Source organism: Mastomys coucha, unplaced genomic scaffold (genome assembly GCF_008632895.1).
Source record: "Mastomys coucha isolate ucsf_1 unplaced genomic scaffold, UCSF_Mcou_1 pScaffold9, whole genome shotgun sequence".
Taxonomy (NCBI): Eukaryota; Metazoa; Chordata; class Mammalia; order Rodentia; family Muridae; genus Mastomys; species Mastomys coucha.
Genome location: NW_022196915.1, coordinates 58,501,177 through 58,507,485, shown reverse-complemented (window position 1 = coordinate 58,507,485; position 6,309 = coordinate 58,501,177). Strand labels below are relative to the sequence as shown.

Genomic DNA, 6,309 nt, shown 5'->3' with positions numbered 1-6,309 from the left:
CCTTGTGAATTAGCTCCTCTCCTTCATTCTTCAGGAGACAAGTAACCTTTGTTTCTTTTTTAAAAAATAAAGTACTATTTAGTAACAAGGCTTGTCTCTAAGAAGAGTCTCTCCCGAGACTATGTACCATAGAAGGAATACCACATCATGATGGATTTTACAATGTCCAGGCTCTTTCCGATACCAGTGATAAAGTCCAACTTTCTGTGAACAACCTGAAAAAAAATCACAGCATGCAGCATTTGAAGAGGGCATATTAGGGACAGCCCAGGACCTGGCTTTCCTCACTCACTTGGGGCCTTGTGCTGTCTGACTAGTCTTCTCTGTGGCTAGTTGAGGTCCGTGTGTGGATTTCACTAAGAGCCTGTGCAAACTGACCAGAATTTTGAAGAGCACCCAGGAAGGAAGCATGACTGAGGCTTTGCAAGCTGAGTGCTTCCTTTATGTCATAACTGGGAGAACCGGAGCTGCACTGGGGAGAAGCAGTGCTACAGCAAGATGGTTTTATTAAGACCACCAAATCTTAGTCATTCTTCCACTCTGTTGGGAGAGAAGCGACGGTCTTTAACATACCAAGCAGATGACACTGGGTCTATTTGAAGTGAATGCATGGTGATGGGATCCTGGGACATCTGGCTTCTGTGAAGGAAGACCTTCGGCCATGTAGCTTCATCTAGTTGTTCTCCACCCTTACATTTGATATTGACAGTGATGGTGAGTCATCACTGTCAACCTGAACGGACTTTTAGAAACACCTAGGAGGCATCACCATTAGATACAACTTGAGGGTGTTTTTCACTGGGGAGAAAAGAAGTATCCTGAAGTAGGGATGGCATCATCCCACAGGTTGGAATCTGGGGTGAATAACAAACAAATAAGCTTTCATATAAACCAGAAGAGTGTCTGATCAGTTCGAATTGCTAGTGAATTGTCTTGTTGTTGTTGTTTTTGTTTGTTTGTTTGTTTTTTGACAAATTCCTTACTGTTGCCTTACCATGAATTTGGAGCCATTTCAGTCCAGGAATCATTGTTTCTGAGGAGTTTATGTTGATGGCTCATCCTTATTTATAGGAGGTTTTGTCTACACCTTAGAGATTGGTGCATGCATTAATACCTGCTATCTTCAGACAGTTCTGAAGAATGTGTCCTAACTTCTCTGAGTTAAAAATGAGCAACATGGAAGACACTATTTCAGATTTTGTGTGACCCATGCCACCGGCTGTGTCATCTTCCTTTAATGAAAGTAGGGAACTAGTGTGGCTTGTTTGAGGAATCGGAGTAGAGGATGGATACTTGAAGGATGTTGAGAATCATAGTGGACTCTTCTCAAATCAATTAGCAAGTGTTTTACTAGTGGAAAAGGAGGGCAAAGCCCAGGAGAATTACAGTGTAGAAATGATTTTCAAGTTCCATTCTGAAGAGGAAATAACATGAGATTGTTGCTCAAAAGAAGGGAACTTTGAAGTAAGAACAGAGGCAAGCCCCAGAGGCTGAACAGCTTCTATCTCTAAGGGACACAACTCCTACAGATTGTGATGGGTAGCCTCCTTACAAATGCCTAATGGGAAATCTTACTACAACTGAGATTTCTTTCAGTTTTTATGTAGAATTCTTTTCTTCCTGCATGAAATCTTAGTGAAATGGATGCAATTCTCTGTCTCTTCACTTTCTTCCTCCCTCCCATTCCCTATGAGTCTGTGTGTGTGTGTGTGTGTGTGTGTGTGTGTGTGTGTGTGTGTGTAGATATGTAGAAGTATAAAGGCCAGAGGACAACCATGACTGTTGCTATGAGTAGGAACTTTCCCCCAAAGATCCATCTGTGTCTACTACACCACATCTGGGATTACAAGAATGCACTACTTGTGCCAAGCTTTTTAAAGTTGGTATTGGGAATCAAACTCAGGTTCTCATGTTTGCAAGGCAAGGACTTTACCAACAGCCTAAAATAGACATATCTTTTTAAGGTATCATTTTGGAGGACATGACCAAATATTATCCACACATTAACTTTGTGAATGCTAAGAGAACAGAGTCCCGGTATGCTGAGACTAGGAACATGGAACAAATACCTAAATGCCCTTTAAATCAGCCACTATTTTGCTATATAAGTATGAGTATATAAACATGTTACATGCAAAAATGGAACTATAACAGCAACATTGAAGGACATTAATATCCCAATTTAGCAGAAAATAATCCTAGAAGATATTAAATCAACATAACATAACAGACCATGGCAGACCTGGATTGGGTCACCACTCCATGTGTTTCTTATTGTATTGTTTACCTTAAAGATAGAATAAATATGGCTAAAAGGACTTCCCATGTTCTTCTTTCATCAATAACTTCAGAAATTCTGATGCCAGGGGACTTGGTGCTTAGCCCAGCTCTCTTAGAAGTGTCATCAATCTTAGAAGGGGGCTTGGAGCTAAGAGCAAGACTTACCTGCTGAGTGACATTTTCAGGATGGTTTGGGGAAAACATTCCACTTTCTCTTCTTAATACTGTCTAATGGGAAAACAAATATCTTCACCTTTCAGCCCTCTGATAGAGAAATCCATGCCCAGAATTTTCAAACAGTAGCTCAAGAAACAAATAACCTTTGTCCCACTAATTTATCATTTTCATAACTGGATAATAGTGCTCCTCCAGCTGGGCTACTGTATTATAATGAAGCATGTCAGAAAGATCTTGGAGCTTAATGAATACAAAGAAATTAAACTCCCAAACCTGCTGATTTGAACAATCACTGATTCCCATCCCATCCCCCTTTTAGGGTATATTTCTGAGCCATTAAAAAAAAAAACCTGATTACTTTCTCTCTTCCATTTGCCCAATAATCAAGGTCATATTTGAATGTGTAAGCAGTGAGTAGCTCACCCTTCTGACTTTACATCAACATAGGCAGAAACTACTTCTTACAGTGATGAGGTTATCTGCCCCCTTTTCTTGCTGAAAACATAGTAGTTTACAGATACATCAGGCAGGGACCTGTTTTTAAAATTTTCACATGACTTAGAGACAAAAATAAATAAGAAATGACTAGAAATGAGAGCGGATGAGGCTAGCGAGGGCTCCATCAAGCTGTCAGGAGCTGCTGACAGAGCAGTTTGGTGACTGGAGGGTAATGGTGGCAGGCAAGAGAGATTAGCATAGTAATGACTGAGCAGAGTTGAGTTGGTAGAAGAGGGAGTTAGCCTCAGGTTTGTGGAAGGGTTGGGATGGCTGTCACAAACCATTCCTCTGATTGGTGGTAACAAGGCGCCATTTGTAGGGGATAGAGCAGACCATTTAGCTATAGTAGAGTGTCTTGAGTGTAATAGGAGAGTGTGGTGGTCTGTATATATGAGGTTAGGAGATGGGTATCAACTTGAGAGAGACTTGCCATATTTCTTGCTTGCTTCTGATGAGACTCTAGATAAGTCACTAGCCACCTTTGCTTTCCCATCTATGAAGTAGACATGAGTTTGTATGATAGTTCCATAAAATTCTTCAGTGCTTAGAATAGGTTATTCACTATGACAGATTTATTGTCCAGGTAGATTCTTTAAAATATTTTATATCTAGAATGTGTTTATGTGTGTGTATGTTTGTGTTTGTACATATGTATTCTGTGTGTTTATGGAGGCTAGAAGATATAAACTACTTACAGCTGGAGTTAGATGCTTGTGTGCTTGCTGATATGGGGAATGGGAACCAAATTGTGGACTTCTGGAAGAGCAGCAACTGATGAACCATCTAACCAGTCCTCCTCTTGTGTGTGTGAGTGTGTGTGTGTGTGTGTGTGTGTGTGTGTGTAATTAATTATTTAAATCTAGATAAACACCTGAATACTAGTACAAGTAGGAAAAAGTTGCATGGTTCTGGTGAACAAAAAAGGGAGTAAGATTAAGTTAGATGCTTAAGGGTGCTCATGACTCCAATACTGAAAGTCAAACTCTCCCCAGGGCCACCTGGATAAGTCAGCTCTAGAGATGAGGTGTTGGATTGACTATTTCATTCATTCAGCAAGGAGGAGCCACTGATGCTGGGTCCCATGCAGAGGGGGCAGGGGAAATACACACACACACACACACACACACACACACATATACATACGTATGTGTATATGTATGTATATATATGTATGTATATACATATACTAGTTTCATTGCAGGCCTCTACTTTGGAGTTAGTATTCCACCCAGGGAGATAAAGTGCCCAGAGAGAACAACAACATAGATCCATAGAACTTCATTACGAGTAAAGGCTAAGACTAACAAAAATGAAGGGTTTGTCAAACTGATCTTAAATCCCTACAGGTAATTCATTCCTGGCAAGTGAGAGGCTAATAAGATGAAATAAATCCAGAAGGTGCTTTCTGAGGTCAGGGCATCACTTTTTAACCTATTTTCAGTTGATTATTTTATAGCAGCAAGGTAAGAGCCTCAGTATTCAGTGGGAGCTGCAGAACCCAGTCCAATCAATCTTGTTCACAGCAGAGGCCATAGGCTTAGGCATTTCAGGTTAGGGTAGAAGCTGTTGGGTTACTTGGGGTCATGGGGAAGATGGACACCAGTCCATCTTCTCTGTGAGAATTTGAGGGAGCTCTATGTTCTCTGAAAATTTGGCTGAGATAGGACTGTCTACTCTCTTCAACCCCCTGCTCACCAGCTGTGATAATTGAACATTCCAGTTGTGACAGGTTTCATTAGAATAAATCATATTTCCTTACTTCCTTAAAAGATGCAGATTTACATCTTTTTAGACTTTCCTTTGAGTCCCCCAAACTGTCTTTAAGGGCCACTCCCTTGAATGTGATGTCTCATACTTTGCCAGTTTCAACTGCTGATCCTGGGACCCTGTCAGTTTCTCATATCTCTAGCTAGCTGCCTAGGGAAAAGGGGAGGTCAGATGCCCCCAGTCAATTTTTAATCACAGCTGGCAAATGTTGAAGCCTGGGATTTATGGGTGCTTTTCATCCCAACTAACCTCCTCCTAGCTCCTGGTGACTCTCTCCCCCCGACCTGTATGATTTATACATCTGTCACGCAGTGGGGCGAGCCAGAGGTTGAGCTTCAGAATTCAGTTGCCTTGTCCTTCCGTTCATTCTAGTTCTCTTATGATATAATAATAAACTCATTTGCTGAAAGGAATCTTATCCCACGGAACACCACCTCCAAAAATCCTCCCACACAGCTCATCAGTTTCACCTCTCTGTAATTCAGAGATCTCTCTCACACCTGGCTCCCCTGGATGATTGCGATTTCTTAAAAGAAGCCTAAACGGATGGGTTTGGAAGGTAGTCAAGGACTAGTGAATTTCAGGAAGACCTGCCTCTGCTTTCCCTTTTGAAACTCAGGCAAACAGCCCACACTTCTTCCATATGTTTCTTGGATGCCACAAATCCAAATGTGTCTCAAAGAGAAATCTCAGGTTCCTGGAAAGGATTTCTACATCTATTTTAATGCATCACGATGTTCTTCTGCAATTAAAAATAACCAACCTACTGAGAACCACCCCCTCTGTGTGTGTATGTGTATGTGTGTGTGTGTGGGGGGGCTCTTACACTTATGTATGTGCTGGAGTGTTTGTGTGAAGGTCATGTATGCTGTGTAGGCTTGTGGAGTTATGAGAACCACCCCCTCTGTGCGTGTATGTGAGTGTGTGTGTGGGCTCTTACACTTATGTATGTGCTGGAGTTTTTGTGTGAAGGTCATGTATGCTGTGTAGGCTTGTGGAGTTATGAGAACCACCCCCTCTGTGCATGTATGTGTGTGTGGGGGGGCCCTTACACTTATGTATGTGCTGGAGTGTTTGTGTGAAGGTCATGTATGCTGTGTGGAGTTAAGAGCACACCCTTGGCTGCCATTCCTCGGAAGTCATCCTTGAAGTTTTTTGAGACAAGGCCTGGAGCTCACTGGGGAAGCCGGGCTGGCTGGCCATTGAGCCCCATCTGTCTTTGCTTTTCCAGCACTGGAATGCAATGATCACACCCATATTTAAAAAAAAAAAAAAGTCTTCTCTCCAGTGAGTTCCTAAGCCTGGAGCAGCCAGCTGGGAGGCACAGGCCCCAGGAGTCACAGGGGAGATGCAAGGCAGCAGGGATAGGATCCTCTCAGCTTCCAAGCAACAGAGGAGGAACAGCGACCTTAGCTGCCCCCATCCCTGCAAGTGGAGGGCCTGCCTCCAGGGACTGCCTTGACCCAGAGTCTCCAGCGAGAGCCACCATCTTCTCTCTTGTGAGTTTCTAAAACCAGAACAGCCAGCTGGGAGGCACAGGCCCCACAAATCTCAGGGGTCTTGCAGGGCATCAGGGACAGGACAAGC

The 6,309-nt window shown here is 42.6% G+C and overlaps 1 long non-coding RNA gene across 1 annotated transcript in view; it reads left to right on the top strand.

Moving 5' to 3' along the window:
* The first annotated feature begins 5,178 nt into the window (after positions 1 to 5,178).
* The window catches only part of LOC116085069, an 8,672-nt gene continuing 7,541 nt past the window's right edge, over positions 5,179 to 6,309 (top strand). The window contains exon 1 of the long non-coding RNA XR_004116403.1: positions 5,179 to 5,281. This is a non-coding gene — a long non-coding RNA (uncharacterized LOC116085069). The remainder of the gene's footprint in view (positions 5,282 to 6,309) is intronic.